This window comes from Myotis daubentonii, chromosome 1 (assembly GCF_963259705.1).
Source record: "Myotis daubentonii chromosome 1, mMyoDau2.1, whole genome shotgun sequence".
In the NCBI taxonomy this organism is placed as follows: Eukaryota; Metazoa; Chordata; class Mammalia; order Chiroptera; family Vespertilionidae; genus Myotis; species Myotis daubentonii.
Genome location: NC_081840.1, coordinates 46,055,377 through 46,079,429, shown reverse-complemented (window position 1 = coordinate 46,079,429; position 24,053 = coordinate 46,055,377). Strand labels below are relative to the sequence as shown.

At 43.1% G+C, this 24,053-nt stretch overlaps 1 protein-coding gene across 6 annotated transcripts in view; it reads left to right on the top strand.

The window, feature by feature from the left end:
• The window catches only part of ZNF609 (zinc finger protein 609), a 247,543-nt gene that overhangs the window by 136,321 nt on the left and 87,169 nt on the right, over positions 1–24,053 (top strand). Inside the window, exon 1 of one of the 6 annotated variants that reach the window (XM_059698606.1) lies at positions 17,747–17,797. The exons of the other annotated variants lie outside the window; for them this stretch is intronic. The gene's annotated coding sequence lies outside the window, so the exon portion shown is untranslated. Of the gene's footprint in view, positions 1–17,746; positions 17,798–24,053 lie in introns of those variants that run through there. 6 annotated transcript variants of the gene reach the window in all.

Here is a 24,053-nt window from a genome sequence, read left to right as displayed (position 1 = left end):
TTGGAGATTAAACCCTTATCGGTGATAACATTGGCAAATATGTGCTCCCATGCAGTGGGCTTTCTTGTTGTTTTGTTGATGGTTTCTTTTGCTGTGCAGAAGCTTTTTATTTTGATATAGTCCCATTTGTTCATTTTCTCTTTAGTTTCAAGTGCCCTAGGAGCTCTATCAGTGAAGAAATTGCTTCGGCATATGTCTGAGATTTTGTTGCCTTTGGATTCTTCTAGAATTTTTATGGTTTCCCGTCGTACATTTAAGTCCTTTATCCATTTTGAGTTTATTTTTGTGTATGGTGTAAGTTGGTGGTCTAGCCTAAACCAATCTGAAACTGGTTTTGCCCTCTGCCATTCTACAGAAACTGCCCTTGTTAAAGTCACCAATGACCTCTTCATGGGTAAATCCAATGGTTAATTCTTAAATTTTTTTTTTAAGTAGTAGCTTTCTTAAGATATAATTCACATGGCATAAAATTCGCCTTTTGAAAGTATAAAATTCAGAAGATTTTAGTATATTCACAGTTTTGCATCACTACTGTCTAATTTTAGAGCCCCAAGAAGAAACCATTTGTAATCACTCCAAATTCCTGCCTTCCCGTAGCTCTTAGAAACCATTACTTTACGTTTGACTGTAAATTTGCCTATAGTAGACATTTCATATAAATGGGATCATACAATATATGGTGTTTGTGCCTGGCTTCTTTCACTTTGCATAATGTTTTTTATGGTTCATCCCCATTATAGCATTTCCCCATACTTTGTTCCTTTTTTGAGACCTTACAAATTGGAAAAGTTTGTCTAGATCAGTGATGGCGAACCTTTTGAGCTCGGCATGTCAGCATTTTGAAAAACCCTAACTTAACTCTGGTGCCATGTCACATATCGAAATTTTTTGATCTTTGCAACCATAGTAAAACAAAGACTTATATTTTTGATATTTATTTTATATATTTAAATGCCATTTAACAAAGAAAAATCAACCAAAAAAATGAGTTTGCGTGTCACCTCTGACACGCGTGTCATAGGTTCGCCATCACTGGTCTAGATAGTAAATTCAAGATTAGGTTGAGCTATAAGAAATTACTATTAGTTTACAGTTTTGGGCCTGTAAAAACTGGTAGTTTCATATGTTTGACTTAATAATTATAACTCAAAATGTTGAAGGTATTACAGTATCTTCTACTTATTCTTGTTATTCTGAGTTTTTATTGTGAGGTGCTTTGGTGTGGGTTTCTTTTCATCTGTACTAGTAACTAAGTTCTAGACAGCCTTTTCAATCTATAAATTTATAGCTGGACATTTTTGTTTCCTTTTTTTAAAATATATTTATTGATTTCAGAGAAGAAGGAGTAGCGAGAAAGAGAGAGAGAAAGAAAGGAAACGAGAGAGAGAGAGAGAAATGATGAGAGAGAATCATTGATCGGCTGTTTCCTGCATGTCTCCCACCAGGAATCGAGCCTGCAACCTGGGCATGTGCCCTGACGTGGAATCGAACCGTGACCTCCCAGTTCATAGGTCAATGCTCAACTACTCAGCCACACTGGCCGGGCTATATCCTCTTTAAAAAATAAATTTCAGCCCTACTATACTGTTTTGGATTTTCTTACCAATTTCTTATTTTTCCCCCAATTTGCATCTCTGTCTTTTTTCTAGGAAATTTCTTCAACTTTATCCTTCCTATTATCTATAAGTAGAGGCCTGGTGCACGAAATTTGTGCACAGGGGTGGGGTCCCTCAGCCCAGCCTGCACCCTCTCCAATCTGGGATCCCTCTCACAATCTGGGACCACTGGCTCCTAACTGCTCACCTGCCTGCCTGCCTGATTGCCCCTAACCCCTCTGCCTGCCTGCCTGATCGCCCCTAACTGCCTCTGCCTGCCTGCCAGTCTGATTGCCCCTAACTGCTTCCCTGCCAGCCTGATCACCCCTACCTTGCCCCACTGGGGCCTGATCACCCCTAACTGCCTCTGCCTCAGTCCCCAGCCTAAGTCACAGTCTGGCCTCCCTCTGCTGGAGGCAACCTGACTGATCAGGGGAAGGTGCCGCCCCCATCACCCCCCTGCTACTGCCGCTGGTGGCCACCATGCTGCCTGAGCCTCGGGCCTCACAGCTGTACGCGCCTGCCTGAGCCTCAGGCTGGTCCTCACAGCAGCAGCCACCATCTGCAGCTTGCCTGAGCCTCAAGCTGGCCCTGGGCAGTGGCAGCCACCATCCCCGGCTTACCTGAGCCTCAGGCAGCCACTGCGACTTTGTCCAGAAGGACTTCGGATGGTCGTCTGGAAGACATCCACCCTAATTAGCATATTACACTTTTATTAGTATAGATAATAATAAAAGTGTAATATGCTAATTAGACCGGACGTCCTTCTGTACAACCTTCTGGACGAAGCCAGGGCTGCAAGGGAAGCCCGGGTCCCAGGTTCCAGAGGGAAGCCAGTGCTGGCAGCTGGGGGAAGGAAGGCCTACTCTTGCACGAATTTCATGCATTGGGCCTCTAGTGTATATATAGTTTTTTAAATTTCTACAGTCTCCTTGTAATAATCTTGTGTTCTTTTTCCATGAATACAATATGTTTGATATGATAGTTTTTTGTTTGTTTTTGTTCTTTTAATCCTTACCCGAGAGCATGCTGAGAGAAAGAGAGAGATTGATCAGTTGCCTTCTGTACATGCCCCAACCTGAAATCGAAACAGCAACCTTTCAATGCACAGGATAACATTCAACCAACTGAGCCACTTCAAGTGGGCATTTTGTGTGTGTGTGTGTGGTTTTTTTTTTAATAATCAGTTTATGGAAGTTATACTATTTTTAAAATTGGTATTAGAGAGAGGGAGACAGACAGACAGATAAACGAACAGACAAGCATCGATGTGAGATAGAAACATCCGATTGGTTCCCTTCTGCACTTGCCCTGACCAAGGATTTGAACCTACCACCTTTTGATATGTGGGGCCATGCTCCAACCAACTAAGCCACACTGGCCAGGGCTAGTAGTTTTTTTTATTTTATGTAGGGGTTTTGTTATTGTTGTTGTTGTTGCTTTTGTTGTTAATCCTCACCCGAGGATATTTTTTCCATTGATTTTGGAGAGAGTGGAAGGGAGATGGAGACAGAGAGAAACTTGTCCATGTGAGAGAGGGTCATCGATTGGTTGCTTCCCACACGTTGCCACCACTGGGGCAGAGGTCGAGCCTACAACCAAGGTATGAGCCCTTGACTGAAATTGAACCTGCGACCATTCATTTTCATTGGTGGGGCTTGTCAGTTGGTGGACTTTACTGTAAGGGGTGATTGACCACTTGGGTCAGGTCACCCAATTGCTGGCATCTGTAGGTCTTTTATCTTAGGCAAGTCATTTTCCCCTCAAAGGAATCAACCAATCTTTTGCCTGTTTGCACAGAACCCAATAGAGAGAAAAGGGTTTTTGTTTCACTGTTGCTCTTAGTGTTGTACTTTTATCTCTTTTTTCAGTTGTGCTTGGGTGAGTACAGAGCCTGTATGCTCAACATATCCAGAGAGTAAACCTTCAGACTTCTGCCAGAATTGTGAAGAGTAGGGAGTGGGGAGATAGGAAGGCTGCATTGGCTCGTGGAGATAGTCTAGAAGTTTGATTGTATCTTTTTTTTTTTTAATCCTCATCCCAGATTATGTTTAAAGAGAGGGAGGGAGGGAGGGAGGGAGGGAGAGAGAGAGAGAGAGAGAGAGAGAGAGAGAGAGAGAGATCTATGTGAGAGAGAAACGTTGATCACTTGCTTTCAGTGTGTGCCTGGCTGGTGATTGAATGCACAACAGGGGTACAGGATGATTCTCCAACCAACTGAGCTACCCAGCCAGGGCTAATTGTATCTTTTAAAGACTTTGAGCTGATCTTTCTGTTTTGAGACCTACCCTCTTTTCAAGTACCCAATGACACTAAGCTTTTCCTGTATTTTGAATGTTTCCTGGCATAAGGAGTTCCTTCATTTTTATCTTACAGGCTTAGTCTCTTATAGGCTTATTAGCTTTCAGCTTCCTTTGACCTACTAGGTTATCATTTGCCCATCTTCATTCTAGTTTCCAAAATGTTTTTGACACATCTGCTGTTCTCTTCTCTCTTGCTCTCTTTGGTCCTCAAGGATTTATGCCTATTTTTCTGTTCACTTGTTTTCACTTTAATGAGGTTTTGGAAGAGAGAGGAGAGAATCAAGTATGTAGAGCAATCACCCTCAGTCATACAGGGTGTGCCTGCCCTTCAGGAGGATCATCTCCTGAGGAGGTTGAACGAAGAGTTGAAATTCAGCCTGATCTTGGCCCATAATACCTTGCACCTGGTTAGCCCAGAGGAAGGCAGCTTCTCTTTAATTCATAAAGGCCCTATGTTGGTGGTAGATCCTGGGTGTCTATTTGTTGCTGTTATCTTTAGCTAATAACTTGAATCTTACATATAGTGCTGCCTTATTTTTTTAATTCTATAGCAAATTGTGAATGCTTTTTAATGGGTTAAGTTACCCAGTTTTTTGGCAAGTATTCCCTTTGAATATAGGAATAAATAAGTTTTATTTCTAAATCTTTTTGATAGTTTCCACTGTAACTAACTAGCATCTATTTGGGTACTCAGTATCCTTAGTTTATGCTCATTTGCCTTTGGCTTTATTGGCCTTGTGTGAACCATACTCAATAGATTTAGGCATGACTGAATTATTTCAACATTCTGAGTGTTAAATTCTTGTCCCATAAACAATGACTCACAGAGAAGGAGGCTTAATCTAAGAAATTTTGAAATGCTTATTTTTAATTGAGATAATGTACAAGAGGAAATAGGCCTTGTGAAATAAAATTACTGAAGACCTTGTTAAATTTTTAGGAAGAAGTTTATTCCCTAAGAAAACAATAGAATAAAGTTTATTTTGAGGAAAGCTGGTTGTGCCCCTCATGTCCTATCTAATTACACTACTCTTCACCATCTTTGATTTCTTAACTTTTAGGTTGGCTTAAGGAAAAGGGAGGATGGAGAAGGGAGTCAGGAATAGCTTGAGCTGATGAAAGGTGTCAGCAACATTTTCTAATGTGGCCTTAAAGGAATGCTGGGTAGAATGATGACTGCATTGAAACAGAATGAAAGGCAGCCAAAGTCTTAAGTTCAGTGAAATTGAATAGTTGTCAAGTTTATTATGACCACGATTTAATGCTTTTTCATTAATTGTTTCTAATTTTAACCTATCCCATAAAGTGCAGGTAGAGAGGCAGCTGTAATGTGGCAGCCTATGGCTCTTCCCTTTTATTTCCAGAATAGAGATGTTTGTTTTCAAGATTTTTTTTTTTTTGTAGCTTTTCTTCCAAGGAGTGATTGTTTCTGCCTGTTGCTTTCTAGAAGAGGTTCCAGAAGGACAATGCTATGCTGTTTATCCAATAATTTAGGAGAGGATGATATAATTTAACTCACAAGGAGGCAAAGACTAAAGAAATTAGTTCATCCTTTTGAGCAGCTAAAGGAAATAGTAACCTGTTGTTTTCCAAAGTGGATCTTGCCACCCATCAGTTGAAATCTCAGCCTTGTCTATTTACACATTTCAATGTTCTAAGCAGTCACAGGGAAAATCCTATCTTACCTTCATCCTTTATACATGGAGTGTCTATTGTATCCTATAGAATAAAAGAGAAACATGCAAATTAGCCATCCCTCCGCTATGCTGAAGCCACACCCACAAGCCACGCCCATCAACCAATCAGTGACTATGCAAATTAACCCAACAAAGATGGCGGTTAATTTGCATACGCAGGTGCCAGGCAGCCACGGGCTCCCAGGACTTTCGCTGGTTGGGGAGGCAAGGCTGCCCGCGCCTAGCCATGCCCGTGGGCTCCCAGGACCTTCGCCAGCCCCAGGAGGCAAGGCTGTAGCCATGCTTGCGGGCTCCTGGGACTTTCCCCGGTCAGGGAGCCGAGGCCGCCCACGCCTAGCCATGCCCAGAGGCTCCCAGGACATTGCTGGCGGAGAGTAGAGCAGGAGAGGAGTGGGCAGAGAGTGGGAGGTTTGGAGAACTTGGCAGAGCAGGAGACTGATGGACATAGAGCAGAGCAAGAGAGAGGGTGGCTTAAAGGGCACGGCTCCCTCTCTCACCCCAGCTTCCTCATCACAGCTGTGGAAACTGACAGCAGGGAGGAGAAAGTCCCACCCCCACAGAATCAGCTGTCAGCTGCCTGTTAACCAGGATTCTCATTCACCTACATTTCAGACCATGACAGTAGTGAGGTGGGACTATGTCTAAAGAACAACTGTTGATACAACATAGCTCTGCAGCCGAAAGATGCCTGCATTATCGACAGAAAGTGTCTTCAAAGCAGCGTGCATCTGATCTTGAAAGAAGGTGGCGCCTGCGACAGGATGTATCTGAACACCAGCTACTGGAAAAACGTCGCTCTGATGCAGGAAAACACTGGCATTATCGACAGAAAATGTCTAAAGACCAGCGTGCCTTTGAAGTTGAAAGAAGATGGTGGCGACGACAGAATATGTCTAGAGAACAGTCATCAACAAGTACTACCAATACCGGTAGGACCTGCCTTCTCAGCGAAAATGGAGTACATGATGATGCAATCCTCGAACATAGTTGTGGTGGGATGACTCTTCGATGTGAATTTTGCCTATCACTAAATTTCTCTGATGAAAAACCATCTGATGGGAAATTTACTCGATGTTGTAGCAAAGGGAAAGTCTGTCCAAATGATATACATTTTCCAGATTACCCAGCATATTTAAAAAGATTAATGACAAACGAAGATTCTGACAGTAAAAATGTCATGGAAAATATTCGATCCATAAATAGTTCTTTTGCTTTTGCTTCCATGGGTGCAAATACTGCATCGCCATCAGGATATGGGCCATACTGTTCTAGAATACACGGACAAGTTTATCACCGTACTGGAACTTTACATCCTTTGAATGGTGTTTCTCGGAAGTTTCTCAACTCTATATTTTGGATACAGCCGAAGCTACAAGTAAAAGATTAGCAATGCCAGAAAACCAGGGCTGCTCAGAAAGACTCATGATCAACATCAACAACCTCATGCATGAAATAAGTGAATTAACAAAATCGTACAAGATGCTACATGAGGTAGAAAAAGAAGCCCAATCTGAAGCAGCCGCAAAAGGTATTGCTCCCACAGAAGTAACAATGGCGATTAAATACGAGCGTAACAGTGACCCAAGTAGATATAATTCTCCCCGTGTAACCGAGGTTGCTGTCATATTCAGAAACGAAGATGGAGACCCTCCTTTAGAAAGGGACTTGCTCATTCATTGTAAACCAGATCCCAATAATCCAAATGCCACTAAAACGAAGCAAATCAATATCCTGTTTCCTACATTAGATGCAATGACATATCCTATTCTTTTTCCACATGGTGAAAAAGGCTGAGGAACAGATATTGCATTAAGATTCAGAGACAACAGTGTAATCGACAATAATATTAGACGAAATGTAAGGACGCGAGTCACACAAATGCAGTATTATGGATTTCATCTCTCTGTGCGGGACATGTTCAATCCTATTTTAAATGCAGGAAAATTAACTCAGCAGTTTATCGTGGATTCATACTCAAAAACCGAGGCCAATTGGATAAATGTCATCAAAGTAAACCAATCTAAGTTGAGAGTTGAAAAATATAGTGGTTTGATGGATTACCTCAAATCTAGATCTGAAAATGACAATGTGCCAATTGGTAAAATGATAATGCTTCCATCATCTTCTGAGGGTAGTCCCAGAAATATGCAAAAGCGGTATCAGGATGCTATGGCAATTGTAACAAAGTATGGCAAGCCCGATTTATTCATAACCATGACATGCAACCCCAAATGGGCAGATATTGCAAACAATTTACAACGCTGGCAAAAAGTTGAAAACAGACCTGACTTGGTAGCCAGGGTTTTTAATATTAAGCTGACTGCTCTTTTAAATGATATCTTTAAAGTCCATTTGGCAAAGTAATAGCTGACATTCATGTCATTGAATTTCAGAAATGCGGACTGCCTCACACTCACATATTATTTATTGATATTAGATAGTGAGTCCAAATTACGTTCCTCTAATTAATTCCCTTTCAATGTGCACAAATTTCGTGCACCGGGTTACTAGTAGATAAATAAGACTGTATCAATCCTGTCAGTGCCATATTTTCAGCACCTAACTCAGTGCCTACTTACAGAAGGGCCTTAATAAACTTTGTTATATAAATGTTGAAATAACTAAGTTCTGGGACAGTGGTTCAGGAAGCCTAATAACAGGGATGAAACATTGAGTTTCAGCAAAGTTCTGTTCTATTTTCCTGAAATTTTTAAAATAGAGACTAGTAAAAGTTATCCCAACTTAGATTCTCAAAGTCATTCATTCATTCATTCAAAAATGTTTATTGACTGCTTTCCATGATCAGGCATTGTGCTAGACCCTGGGATGGAATGTTGAAGAAGGAAATACCCTCCTTCATGAGATTTTCAGTTTATTGTGGGAGGGAGACATTACAAAAATAGTCAGTTTGCATAAGTGCTACAAAGGAAAGTTATACCTCCAAAATACTATGGAAATAGAGTCTCAAGCTTAATTTTTCTAAGAACTAATGTAGTTAGTAGCATCTCTTTACTACCTAAAGAGGTCATCAGGAAAACTTGGCATGTTTCCTCATTGTAGCAGTGTGTAGGCACTAGATCAGGGGTGGGCAAACTTTTTGACTCGAGGGCCACAATGGGTTCTTAAACTGGACTCAGAAGAAGGAGCTGCGGCCGTGTTTCCCGACGTTGCCATGTTAACACTGCTGCTGGTGAAGGAGCGGAGGGGAGAGCAAGAAACCCTCCGCTCTTTCGGCTCAGCGGGCGGGATAGAACAGCCGAACGGGCCGGATCCGGCCCGCGGGCTGTAGTTTGCCCACGGCTGCACTAAATAATAAGGACTATTTTGCTTCCATGTATAATGTGTTTCTTTCTTAGTTTTATTTATTTATTTATTTATTGAGGTTTTTTTTCGGGGGGGGGGGGAGAAAAACATCAATTTGTTGTTCTACGTATTTATGCATTCATTAGTTGATTCTTATCTGTGCCCTGATAGGATGGAACCTGCAACCTTGGCATATTGGGATGCGTATCGGGATGATGTTGTAACCCACTGAGCTATCTGACCAGGGCTCTTTCTCAAACTTAAAATGTGGGTGCTCAGTATATTTCTTAAGCTGTGAAATATATCCTGTGCAGTTTAAAGAATAGCAATAAAAAGAAAACCTGTATCTATTTTCCACCTTAAGAAGTAAAAGCATTAACAACACTTGAGGTTAGGTTTAGAACCTCCTGTCTGACCCTTTCTTCACTTTAACCTCCTCTTCCTCTATATCTCCCACTGACATTTTATATTAATCACTAGAGGCCCTGTGAATGAAACTTGTGCACAGGTAGGGTCCCTGGCTCCCTTCCCCTGGCTACCTGCCGCCGCTGGCTGGAGCCTCCGTTCCCGTGGTTGGCCGGCTGGCCGACTGGCCCTGCCACCTGGTCGAACACCCGGTCGAGGAGATAACTTGCATATTAGGCTTTTATTATATAGGATTTTCCTGTTTATATTTTCCATTTGTCTGTATCACTACATAATTTTGCTTAGTTTTGCCTGGTTTTTGTTCTTGATTTAAATGCAACCACTGTGTCGTGCCTTTTTTTGTCACTTGTTTTTTCCTTGTTCATGTTGAAATGTGCAGTTTAGTTAATTTATTTTCACTGCTTTTATTTTTCCATAGTATGAATATATGAAAGTATATATCATCAATCTATTGGTGGACATTTGAGTTCTTTTCAGCATTTTTGCTATTACAAACATTGCTTCTATGAACATTGTTATGTCTCCTGCTGTGTGTATACAAGGGTTTCTCTAGGTTACCAACCTAGGAGTGGAGTTGCTAGGTAGTAAGGTGTGCACACGTGCTACTTTACTAGGCAAGGCCAGTTTATGGATGTAGTTGTAACAGTTCATGCTTCTACCAGCTTTGCTTCATCAGTACTTGGAATTGTCAACTTCAGAAATTTTGCCAGTATGGTGGTTAGTACATAATACTGTCTTAAATATGGCCAGTAAGTTATTAAGGACACTGTGAGCACCTATCAGTATGTTGTGTACTGAAGCCTGCCTTTTCTTTCTCTACTCTTATTCTTAAAAAGAAACAAACCCGAAAAGCATACAGGGATGGGAGTTAAAACATTCTCCAGGCTGCCTGGCCAGTGTTGCTCAGAGGTTGAGCATCGACCTATGAACCAGGAGGTCACAGTTCGATTCCCGGTCAGGGCACATGGCTGGGTTGTGGGCTCATTCCCCTGTGGCAGGGCGTGCAGGAGGCAACCAGTCAATAATTCTCTCTCATCATTGATGTTCCCATCTCTCTCTCCCTTCCTCTCTGAAATTAATAAAAATGTATTTAAAAAAACAATTCTCCAGGTCAACCCCAAGGTTTATAAGGTACAAAGTATGACTTCTTCTGAGTACTGTGAAACAAGGACAGTGTACTAAGATAATATCCTTCTAAATATATGAGAATATGGACTTTTCCTCTGAGTGGAATATCTAGCCTTATCGGGAAGGTAAGGAAATAACTTGGTACTTTGCGACATGGCTTCAAATACTGTATATGAAATGAGGTCTTCTTAGAATGTGACTTCATTTTTTTCTCTTTCTGCAGGAGATTAGAAAAGAAAGTCTTTGTTTTACCATTAGACAAAACCTTAGTTTTGAGAGAGAACAGAAACATCTACTTTGGTCTGTTATAATATGGCAAAGAATGGTGCACACAGTGAAGTTTTACTAGGAGTTCCTCTGTAAACTGGTGGAATAATTGGATGAGGGAAACAATTAAGTTGAAAACCATGTATTTCTGGCACATGTACTTGTTAGAAATACAAAAGTAATATTTCTCATCTGTAGAAGTATCTTCATTCTGGCAGTTGTGTTTGGTTTATTTAGTTTCTTGCTAATTCTTACATGTATGTGCCTCCTCTCTTACTCTAATCTCTTATTCCAATCTGATCAATCCAGTTTTAAGGTTAGAAAGCCTTAGAATCTTTTCTAGCAATCTTGAGCAAAACCTGTAAAGAAAAAAAATAATAATATATTTAGAACTAGGCTCTGGAACACTGGAGATGTGAAAATCCTACCAAAATAGGCCATTTTAATATTTCAAAATTTGAAAGACTATATCACTTTGATGGAGGGATAAAATGCATCTGAACTATTTCACTGTTTATTAAAATTGAAATAGACATATCTCTGTGAAGCTCAAAACTTGTGATTCTTGCCTTGGCTGGTGTGGCTTAGTTGGTTGGGCATCCCAGCATCAAAAGGTTACTGGTTCACCCTAAACAGTTTAGCTCAGTGGATAGAGCGTCAGCCTGCGGACTCAAGGGTCCCAGGTTCGATTCTGGCCAAGGGCATGTACCTTGGTTGCGGGCACATCCCCAGTAGGGAGTGTGCAGGAGGCAGCTGATTGATATTTCTCTCTCATAGATGTTTCTAACTCTCTATCCCTCTCACTTCCTTTCTGTAAAAAATCAATAGAATATATTTTTTAAAAAAAGGTTGCCGAAACCGGTTTGGCTCAGTGGATAGAGCGTCGGCCTGCGGACTGGGGGGGTCCCGGGTTCGATTCCGTCAGGGGCATGTACCTGAGTTGTGGGCACATTCCCAGTGGGAGGTGTGCAGGAGGCAGCTGATCGATGTTTCTCTCTCATCGATGTTTCTAACTCTCTCTCTCCCTTCCTCTCTCTGTAAAAAATCAATAAAATATATTTAAAGAAAAAAAAAAGGTTACTGGTTCTATTTCCAATCAGGGGGCATACAGAAGGCAGCTGATCAATTTTCTGCTCTCACATCAATGTTTCTCTCTCTCCCTCTCCCTCTCTCTAAAAATCAATTTTAAGATCTTTAACAGCAAAAATTGTGATTATTCCAACACCTGTCATGCTTGGACCCTAAACCTTCATGTCAATTCAGAGCCACTGTGGTTTACTTAATAGTGCTACCTTTATCTCATTCATATCATTTTGAAGAGGTTCCTGTTTGGCAGTGTTTTATTTTTGTGCTGAAAATGCTGTCTGAATGTAGAGGTTTTTATTTTGATGGATACCCTTGTTATAAAGCTCAAGTTAACAGCAGTGCTGTTAAGGATAGCTGCCCCCTGACAGTTATACCAGTTTGGATTTAGGCAAGATTAGAATTTAGATGAGAGACAAAAATCCTAGCATTTTATTAATCTCATAAAGAAACTGAAGCTGAGAGAACCTAAGTGACTGCAGCTAATGTGTAAAAGTGCCTTGAGGGTACTAGAAACTGAGAAATAGGAGCCAGGGAAACTTCCTTTGCAGAATTAAGGTCTAAGGTCTGCTAGTTACAGAGGGTAGAGGAGGAGCAGATTGAGACCTCTCTGATCATTTTAAGGACCCCTCAAGTATTTTTGCTGTAGGCATTTCCCCCTTATTAGAAGCTTTCCCACCCATTTGTTTCTCCAATTTTTTCTTCTCAAGCGAGTGATTAGCCAAAGGCCTCATTGAAGTGGAGATTAAGTCCTTGCTCTCTAACTCCTTAGAGAATTATAGGATTATTACAAATTTTTCACCTGCTGACCAGTTTTATCTGCTTGGGGAGACTGTGGGTTATGCAGTCTGTTCTACAAGAAGAAGATTGTACAGACTACGGGCATTTCTGGCAATCTATTTCCCAGTCTTAATAGTACAAGAAGGACAATGTTTCAGCTACCCAAATAGAACAAGCAGTTTAACTACACATCAGAATGTTATTTGGGGACTTTCCTGTGTTTGTTCTTGGTTTGTTCAGATGAACACTAGTAAATTCCATTGTAGTAAGAATTATGAAAGGTGTGCTCACCTTATGTGCACATGTTCCAACCTAAAATAAGGATAAGCTTGAAAAGCTAAAAAGGAGGAAACTCATATTTTAAATTATGATTTAGTAGCCAAATCCTGACCTGTTCTTATCCTGAAGAGTTGCTGATATCTGACTTGTGAACCTTCTAATCTTTGTTCTAAAGGTAAAGGTCAATGGATGAAGCCCCTTTGGAAAATCCCTAAGGCACATCCTATATAATCTATACTAATAAAAGGGTAATATGCTAATTAAACCAGACGTCCAACCGGACATCCGTCCAGACAAAGCCACAGTAGCTGTGAGGGCTTAGGGCTGGCAGCACGGGAGAGGTGCCACCGCAGGATAGGAGGCGGCACTGCCGCCCCTTTCACAGGCAGCGCAGGAAAGGCCTCAGCACGGCCCCTTCCGCAGAGGCAGTGGGAGAGGGGACTGCACGGTCCCGGTCCCGGTGCTGCCCCTTCTGCAGAGGCAGCCACAGAGGCAGCAGCGTGGACTTGGGCCCGGTGCCATGCCTCTGAGGAGGCTGGATGGGGTGCAACCTGCTGTGCCTCAATCTCACACAGCCCCTCCCCCAGCCAACCTGGCCCCAGATTGCCCCCCACCCACCAGTGGTTGGAGGGCGGGGCCAGCACTAGGAAGCAAGGGCCGGCAGCCATAGCAGCCAGCAGTGGGGCAGCAGCAGCAGGGTGATGGGGGTGTCGCCTTCCCATGATCGGTCCAGTTGCCTCCTGCAGAGGGAGGCCAGACTGCAGTATGACATCCCCTGAGGGCTCCCGGACTGTGAGAGAGGGCAGGCCGGGCTGAGGGACCCCCCTCCCATGCATGAATTTCCGTGCACCGGGCCTCTAGTCCTATATAATAAAGAGCTAATATGCTAATTAGACCAGACAGCCAAATGTCCTTCCGGACAACTTTGTGGACAAAGCCGGGGTTGCGAGGGCCAGAGGCAATAGTGACTTTCCTGAACAACCAGTGGGTGGGGGGTGGAGCCAGTGAGCCTGTGCCGCCAAGCCAGCCATGGTGGTCCCAGTGCCCCTCCATCTGCAGAGGCAGCGGGAGAGGCGACGGCGCAGGCCTGGTCCCGGCGCCCACCCCTTCCCTAGAGGTGGCGGGAGGGGGCTGCGCAGTCCCGGTCCTGGTGCCGTGCCTTCCACAGAGGCAGCGGGAGAGGGGCTGTGCCTCCCAGTACCGGTGTCAAGCCTTACACAGATGTGGCAGGAAAGGGGATGGGGGCGCAACCACGGTGCCTCAACCCCCCACGGCCCCACCCCCTCCCACAGCCCTTCCCCCAGCCAGCCCGGCCGATCGGCCCCTCCCCCACCAGTGGGGGTGGGCAGAGCCAGCACTAAGGAGCAGCAAGCCAGCTTCTGATTGAGCGGTACTCCTCCCTCCCCCCCTGCTCATCCAGAAGCCAGGCTCACGGCTGGCAAGCACAGCAGTGGTGGCGGGAGCCTCTCCCACCTCTGTGGCAGGCAAGCGGTAAAGAGCAAGGGGTCCTGGACTGTGAGAGCCCTGGTCTGCGAGAGGGATATCTGAGTGCTGGCTTAGGCCTGGGGGGATTAGGACTAAGTCGGCAGGCAGACATCCCCTGAGGGGTACTGGACTGCAAGAGGGTGCAGGCTGGTATGAGGGGACCCCCCCCCCCCGCCCCCAGTGCACAAATTTCATGCACCAGGCCTCTAGTTTAATAATAACAGAGACTGCAGCATTTAACATTTATCAGGCTGTGTGCCAGGCAACAATGCTAAATGCTTTTTATAAATTTCATTTAATTCTCACAGTACTTCTGTGAGTACATACTAATGATTTCCATTTTACTAATTGGATAACTGTGTCTTAAAGAAGTTAAATGACTTGCCTACTAGTAAAACTGCACAGCCTTAGTGGTGGATCTATGTGAACCCAGTTGTCTGTCTTTAACATCCATTTTTCTTATCTCCTCCTATTTATTGTCACCATTTACTTAGGTTTGAAGAAGTCTTTCTTCCCTAACTTTATCCATTCTTAAACCAAAACCTTCCCCTAAAATAGTCCAGGGATTTTTTAATGTGTGATTTTCTTTTCTACAAGGTTAAAATTATAAATAAAGTTAGTAAGAGCCTTTATATATTGGAACTTAAGAGGTTTGTTCATTATAGAGATTTGGTAGGAAAAACAATATCCTTTTGAAAAGCTCTTGATGGTATTCACAGATAAGTGACTGAAAACTGAAACTGGTGGATGCTGTTAAACAATGAGATGGTAAGACTGATTATACTGGTTATGGTAAATGCTAAAACATTATTCTAGTTTACTAGAAAGTCCAAGAGCTGCCAGAAGACATTGGAGAGAAGAAAATACACATCCTCCGCATGGCCCACATTTACTTTATTAACTTAAATCTTTCCTGTCTGCTAAACTACTTGTTGATTAGAAATCTCAACTCCCAAGTTGTACTTTAAGAAATCGAGCCTTTTATTGTCCTGGTTTAAGAGTGACTCAGACTCTTCCCAGAATTCAAGTTATTGGGCCTGGACCAATTGAATATTACCTATGGATAAATATAAGGTCATGTGATAAACTGAACTCTATATAGTGCATATTGTATGATGTATATTAACTATGTATTCAAGTTAACTCTAGAAAGCCTAAAAGTTGATGAAGTAGTATATATCAAAAAGCCTTAAAATATACATACCCTTTCCCCTGGCCAGTGTTGCTCAGATGGTTGGAGCACTGTTCAGCACACCAAATGATGGTGGGTTCAATTTCTGGTCAGGGCACATACCCATGTTGTGGGTTCAATTTAAAAAAAAAATTTATATATATATATTCTTTTACTCACTATTCCCATGTAGGACATTAGACTGTGAAAATAGTGAAACAGCCCTAGCCGGTTTGGCTCAGTGGATGGAGCGTCGGCCTGTGGACTTAGGGGTCCCAGGTTCGATTCCAGTCAAGGGCATGTACGTTGGTTGTGGGCACATCCCTGGTGGGAGGTGTACGGGAGGCAGCTGATCGATATTTCTCTCTCATCGATGTTTCTAATTCTCTATCCCTCTCCCTTCCTCTCTGTAAAAAATCAATGGAATATATTTTTTTTTAAAAAAGAAAGAAAGAAAATAGCGAAAAAGGTGCAAGAGATTTAGCTATTAAGCTATTCCTCTCAGCTTTGTTTATACAAATGAAAATTAGGACAACCTAAATATCTACCAGCATTGGTCAAATAAATTATGGCTTATTTGTTCAAAAGAATAATATTCAAACATTTAAAATTGTGTTTTAAATTACTAGCTAATTGACACCATGTTTATGATACAGGGAAATTCTGATAATCTGGCATTTTGCTATCTGAAAATTCCAGTTGGTCTTCAAGAAGGTTCCCATATTCAAGAATAATCTCAAATGGTTTGATGATCCAACCATACTCATTTCTGTAGTAGAATTGACTACATAAAGTCCGAATTGTAGGTTCAATTGTAACAGAATTGAATTGAATAAGAAGAATTAGTGTTTGCTGTGTGGCCATATTAATACTTGGCTGTCATTCAAATATTTTAAGGAAGATGCAAAAATGTAATGCTTTTAAGAGCAGAAGAGGTTTAAAGGGTTTTATATCATGAACAGAATGAAACATAACTCCATCTTCTTAAGAAATAAAATTAATATTTCATCAATAGCTTATTTGAGAAGAAATAAATAGAAGGACCCACTCCAGTGCCAGATGACTAGAGAGGCACTGTGATTACCCATCTTACTAGGAACACTGGACTGGAAAAGGGGAAGTTTCTAGGAAAGAGTGATGCTGAGCAGGTAAAAATTGCATGTACACTACGTTTTTAAAAAATCAAAACCTGAAAAGGGAAAGACTTGGAAGTGATGTGTTGAAATATTTACAGAACATAACATTTTTTAAGATTTTAACGGTCATGGGCTCTCAAACTCCAGAAGCTGGGTCAGTCAGAATGAATTTCAGATTTGTGAAGAGTGGTCAGAGAATAATTTGTTTTTCTACTGGGCTTGCAGTTACGAGCTTGTAAAACTTGAACTACAACAGCTACCTTGCCACCTGGGGGAGAGCCCATCTAAAAATGAAGCTGGACCAGAGAAAATAGCACCAAAAGAGGGAGAGATAGAAACTAGGTCTCCATATCATCATTTGAGCCACTCTATCAGGAGATGCCTGACTTGGACTTCTTTTGCTATATGAGAGCCTCTAAATTCCTTTTTAGTTTGTCAGTTTGGCTGTGGTTTTCTGTCACTTGTAACTGAAAAACACCCTACAATCTCCTTCAAGGTCATAAGGTCCAACCACTTCATTTCATAAATTGAGGCTTGGAGAAGTAAAATGACTTGCCTAAGGTTATACAGCTAAATGGTAGAAAACTGGGACTAAACCTGGCCCTGCTATTCCTATACAAGGTCATTACTCCAGCATAAATCAGTTTAAATAGTTTTGGGGTAAAGTATGTGATAGGTTTGAGGGTGCCATTTAAAATAAACTAGTAGAAATCATACCTACTCTTAAAAAAATGTGTCTTTTGGAATGATAGTGACTCCTTTTAGCAGAGAATTGACCCTAGTGTTGTAGCTCTTATTTTTCTAAACTATTGGATAAGAATTATGTCCATAGCTCAAGATTGATATCTTAGTAATTCAGCATCTTTGAATTTAGTGGATAATTTTTTGGCTAGCTGTACCAATCTTGCCTATTCCCTGTGCCTTCTAGGCTTCTAGAATCATCAGACTCAAACATGGGTGTGTCCAGAACTATGAAATGAAATATGGAACTCAAATATGTGCCATATTCTACCCTGCCTTAGGGCTATGCATATGTTGTTCCCTCCGTCTGTATTGCTTATCCCTAAGTTCTTCATATTTTCTCATCTTTCAGGTCTCAGCTGAAATCCACCCTCTTCAGAGATACCATCCCTGACTATCCTAGGTAGCTCACATTGTTCTCTTACTACTTGCCCTGTTTGTTCTTTAATAAGTTTCTAATTTATATTTATTTACCAGGTTCTTTGATTTACCACTCCATGCCCAGTGTCTAGCACAGGACCATATAGGGGGTACTCAATAATTTTTTTATTAAATGATTGAATTTTATGTATCCAGGTTTGAAGAAAAACAATAAAAAGCACTAAGTATTTGGGTCTTTCCCCTAGCGCAAGCATGTTAAACTCGCGGCCGTGGGCTGCGTGCCCCAAGATAAGAGTTATGTCCATAGTTCATAACTCATCGGCTGTAAGTTTGACATGCTTGCCCTAGCCTGTCCCAAGTACCTTAATTGCCTTCACACTTCCACTGACTAGACATATGGCACAAATGCTGTACTTAACTACTGTACTGCATTTTTGAGTTAATATTTTATTACCTTTGTTCTGCAAATTGTCATACCTTGTTTTTTCTCTTTGTGACTTCTCACCTACCCACTAACTCAGATTCCTCGCACCAAAAGGGTGTTTCAGGGAAGTAGGGTGGCCCTAAGAGCAGGGGAGGAAGGATGAAATGACAAAGGCCACCAGAAATCTCTTTCAGGACTCTAATCACTCTAAGGTCACGTCAAGAATAAGAGGGACTTTGAGTGCCTTTTTTCTTGCTCGGTGCCCTCTACTTGAGTGCTTAGCTGGCAGGCGGGCACATTTTCCTCCTCAGTTATTGTCAGAGCAACATGAAGGTCAGGCAGAGAGAGACAAATGAGAGCAGCTCTGGGAAGGGAGGTTACCACGGTAACAAGCAGGCGGGACTGCTATTTGGAAACCAGCCTAATCTTTTTCCTCCTTCTCCCTCCTTCTCAGCACTAGAAGACGGGTATTGTTTAGCTGACCTGCATCCTTGGGGTGGAAACATAATCCCTTTCTGACAGTTCCCAGTGACACTGGAGTGAGCTGCTTTGCATTTTAATTTGATAAGCAGCAGCGGTGGTTTTCTCAGAAGTGTTGGAAACATGGCTTTTTCTGGCCCTGTTCCAGGTAGGATTCTGGTTACCTTAGACAGCGGGTTTGGGATTGTTGTTTATTTCTCAGCAAAGATTTTGCATATTTGCACATGCATAGAAGATGTCACATAGTTCTCAAATGAGAATCGTGTACAGGAAGTCTATAGGTTATGAATATCTGCCTTCTGAAGGTCATAGAAATGTTCATGTAGTACTGCCCCAGCCTCAGTTCTTAGGAACAACCCAGCTATTTGGGGCTAGTCCTGTTGCCAGTGACCTATGCAATGGAAGTACTGGCTTAATGTCCTTACCCTATGCCTCCCCCTTCTGCTTATATGCCCCACTATCCTTTTTTTCGTCACCTACCTGCCCATTTTCTTATCAATGTAGGTCTCTTTTCTTATAATGAACCTAAACCTTCACATATGTAAACATCTTTCCCTTTTCCCTTAAAATAAAAATAGCTTTTTAAAAACTACAATAATAAATTCTTAATATAATGGAAAATCAAATACTGGAAAATATAAAAGAGAAACTAAAAATCATCCAGATTCTCACTATCAAAAGATGACTGTAAGAACATCCTTCCAGCCCTAGCTGGTTTGGCTCAGTGGATAGAGTGTCAGCCTGCAGACTGAAGGGTCCTGGGTTCAATTCCAATCAAGGGCACATGCTGAGGTTGCAGGCTCGATCCCCAGTGGGGTGTGTGCAGGAAGCAGTTGATCAGTGATTCTCTCTCATCATTGATGTTTCTATCGCTCTCTACCTCTCCCTTCCTCTCTGAAATTTAAAAAAAAACAAAATAGGCAAACATGGTAATTGACTGTACCATCACTACGCCTCCCATTGGCTAATCAGCACGATATGTAAATTAACTACCAACAAAGATGGTGGCTAATTTGCATACTGCAGGCAGGGCAGGACAGCGCCATCCCGCCTGCCCCGCCGCCATCCTGGCCTGCTATCTGTGACCCGGGGAGGCGGGCGTCCGTGTGCAACCTGACCCGGGGTGGCCGGGTGGTGCAGCAGCGATCCGCTAGCCTGCCCGAGTGTCCCGTGTGCGACCTGACCCGGGGCGGCGCCCCAACCCCCGGATCGGCCCTGCCATGTGCGCGACCCGGTGAGACGGGGCAGGCACCGAGGGATCGGGCCTGCCATCTGCCACCCGGGGAGCGGGCCTAAGCCAGCAGGTGGTTATCTCCTGAGGGGTCCCAGACTGTGAGAGGGCACAAGTGGGGCTGAGGGACACCCCCCACACCCCTCCCCCGCCAGTGCACAAATTTTTGTGCACTGGACCTCTAGTATATATGTGTGTGTGTGTGTATACATAATCCTATCTAATAAAAGAGAAACATGGTAATTAGCATACGACCGCTACCCTTCCCATTGGCTAATCAGGGAGATATGCAAAGTAACTGCCAGCCAAGATGGCGGCCGGCAGCCAGGCAGCTGATGCGAACAGGGAGGCTTGCTTGCTTCAGTGACAGAGGGAGCCAAGCTACCCCGCCTGCCTTGCCAGCCTCTCAGCTGCACTCTAAGCAACATTGTAACAAATATAGAAGCTAAACAAAACCCCCGGCTTCAGCCAGCAGGACCGCAACATTGTTTCAAATACGGAAGGGTAAACATAGGCCAAAAACCTGCTTTCAGCAGCGGAGGTCTCATAGTGGGAGCCAAGCCTCAGAGCTAAAGCTGGCCCAGAATTTTAAAAAAAAGGAAAAAAGGACAGGTTGGGAGCTTCAGTCACCCGCCAGCCTGAAAATGGCCCTCAGCCCCTCACCCAGGCTGGCCAGGCACCCCAGTGGGGACCCCCACCCTGAAAGGTGTGTGACCAGCTGCAAACAGCCATCATCCCCTCACCCAGGCTGGCCAGGCACCCAAGCAGGACCCCCACCCTGATCCAGGACACTCTTCAGGGCAAACCAGCCGTCCCCCACCCGTGCACAAGGCTTCTATCCTATATAGTGAAAGGGTAATATGCCTCCCAGCACCGGGATCAGCGGAGCCGCCAGGCCTCCCAGCACCGGGATCAGTGTGACAGGGGGCAGCGACCAAACCCCCTGATCGCCCTGCGGCTCTGTGTGTGACAGGGGGTGTGACCACAACTTCCCTATCTGCCCTGCTCTGTTCCTGACAGGGGGGAGCTCCTCAACCCCCTGATCAGCCCTGCTCTGTGCGTGACAGGGGGGAGCTCCCCAACCCCCTGATCTCCCTGCGGCTCTGTGTGTGACAGGGTGCGGCGCCCCAACCCCCTGATCGGCCCTGCTCTGTGTGTGACAGGGGGGAGCTCCCCAACCCCCTGATCGCCCTGCAGCTCTGTGTGTGACAGGGGGCGGGGCCACAACCTCCCTATCCACCCTGCTCTGTTTCTGAAAGGGGGGAGCTCCTCAACCCCCTGATCGGCCCTGCTCTGTGCGTGACAGGGGGGAGCTCCCCAACCCCCTGATTGACCCTCCTCTGTGTGTGACGGTGTGGCGCCGCAACCTCCCTATCGACCCTGCCTTGAGTGTGACGGGGCGGTGCCCCAACCCCCCAATCGGCCCTACCCTGAGCGTGACTAGGGGTGGCATCGCAACCTCCCGATCCGCCCTGCTCTGTGCATGACAGGGGGCGGCGCCCCAACACCCCAATCGGCCCTGCTCTGAGCCCAACCAGGGGCTGCACCTCGGGACTGGGCCTGCCCTCTGCCACCCGGGAGCAGGCCTAAGCCAGCAGGTCGTTATCTCCCGAGGGGTCCCAGACTGCAAGAGGGCACAGGCCGGGCTGAGGGACCTCCTCTCCCCGCCGAGTGCACAAATTTTTGTGCACCGGGCCTCTAGTATATATATATAATATCCTTCCAGGTCTCAGCTTCTATTTCTAACTTCTAATGTACATATTGTATAATAATCATATGTACTTATATTGAGATCAATTTAACACTAATGGACTAATCTAGTACATGCTGTAATGTAACTTTTTCTTCCCTAAAAAATATGCTGTGGATATCTGTTGTAGATGGTAGATAAACATCTATGCTAGTATGGCCATTTAGATTGTTTCTGGGGGGGTTTTGGTTTGCCTATTAAAAGCAGCAGTGAATCAAACTGTACATCATACATCTGTGCATTTGTCCTGTTAACTTTTTAAAAAATATTTTTATTGATTTTTAGAGAGAGAGGAAGGGACAGGGAGATAGAGACATCCATGTGAGAGTGAAATATCAATGGGCTGTCTCCTGCACCCCCCCTACCAGGGATTGAGCCCGGGACTCAGGCATGTGTCCTGACCGGGAATCAAACCTGCAGCCTTTCAATATCTGGGACGATGCCCAACCAACTGAGCCACACCAGTCAGGACTTAACTTCTTGATATAAATCCTATAAGTGAAATATGGGTTAAAAGGCCTGTGCAGTTTACATTTTGATACCTAGTGCCAAATCGCCCTCTCCAGAGTTCCTACCAGTTTATATTCCCACCAACTAGTACTGCATAGAGGGCCTGTTTTTTCCATACTCATACCAACCTAGATATTTATTTAACTCTTTCATCTTTGCCAGACAGATAGGTGGAAAGTTATATTGTGTTTTCATTTGTATTTATACATTATTCTGAAGTCCTTAAAAATACTCTGAGACCTCTTCAGATTGTGTACTTGAAGACCTACCTACTTCCAATCTTCTTTTCCTAGAATGCTGGCAACTAAACAAAGTAAAAACAAAACAGAACACAAAAGCCAATCAACTCATCTTTCTCTAGCCCTTCTCTAGGTCAAAATTAAAACCTCTTTCTCCTCTTCTTTCTGTTTCTTTCAGTAATGGAATACCATCCACTTGAATTTAAGCTCCAGAAACTGGGATTTCTATCTGTTTTGTTCCCAGGATTTCCTCAGCACCTAGAATAGTGCCTGGTATATCTTAGGTGCTCGGTAAATATTTGTGGAATGAAATCATCTCCCAGCCATCTGAATCACACACTCTAATCATACCTGACTCCTTTGCTGTTTACCTATATGTCCCATATCTCATGAAGTCAATTTGCTTATACACCCTGAATGTCTGTTATGTCTTCCTGTTATCCCCCTTACTTAGTGACTTACAGGCATCTAACTAGGAGCCCTTCTCTTCAATCTCTTAGAGTACTCCCTTCTATTAATTTTATCTTTAAATATACAAATCTGATAATATCACTGCTTTGCTTTAATTCCTTGATAGTTTTTTAAAACTGATTTGAGCAAGAGAGAAACTTTGATTTGTTGTTCCACTTATTCATGCAATCATTGGTTGATTATTGTATGTGCCCTGACCAGCAATTAAACCCACAACCTTAGCTTATCGGGACGACACTGTAACCAGCTGAGCTGTCTGGCCAGGGTTCTCAGGAGCTTCTTAATACTTGCAAAGTTAAGTCCAAATTTTATTCTTCTTATACTTTTTACTTCAACCTAACCATCAACTTGGGGTTCTGAGTACCTTTGAACAAGCTGTTCCTTTCTCTTCCTTCTCTTAGGAGACTTATAATTGATCAGTAAGGTCCACTCCAGCATGAAGTCTTCCCTATTCTCTCTAGCAGTCACTCCCTGGGTAGGGTACTTACAGCCCTTTGTTCATCTCTGTTGTGATTATTTATCAGTTTAACTCCTAATCTAAAATGAAATTTTGCAAGCAGGGATAAATATTTTGTATTGATTCTACAAATGCGGGATATCTGTTTTTCTGAGCCTTATAAAGTTGCTTGATTCTCCATTTTATTGCTCTATTGAATTGATTTGTATTAGAATAAGGACCATATTTAAGTAATGAAGGCAGTAAAATCTGTTAATATAGTGACTCTTACATTTGGGTGAAGCAGCTTTATAGCTTCTCTTACCTACTGCCCTGACCTTTCTATTGCGTTCCAGTTCTATATCTCTAGATATGCCCAAAGTTGAACTTGTTTTCTAATTCTGTTCCACCAACAATTTGTTATTATTGCTATTGTTTTCTTATACCTCCTGTCTGAGATAATGGCACCAGAAACCTTGAAGTCAGCCCAGATTTTTCTTACCTCTGTAATATTAAGTCAACCACCAAGTCTTATTGACTTCACCTCTAACCCATTCCTGTCTTTCCATTACAACTATCATGCCTTGGTTCAAGCCATCATTATATATTACTTGGAGTGTTATAGTAGGCTTCTAACTGGTATCCTTGCCTTCTAATTACAGTAATCTTCAAAGACAAAGTAAAAAATTAAAAGGATATTGGATCATGTTACTTCCCTGCTTAAAGCTCCACAGTAA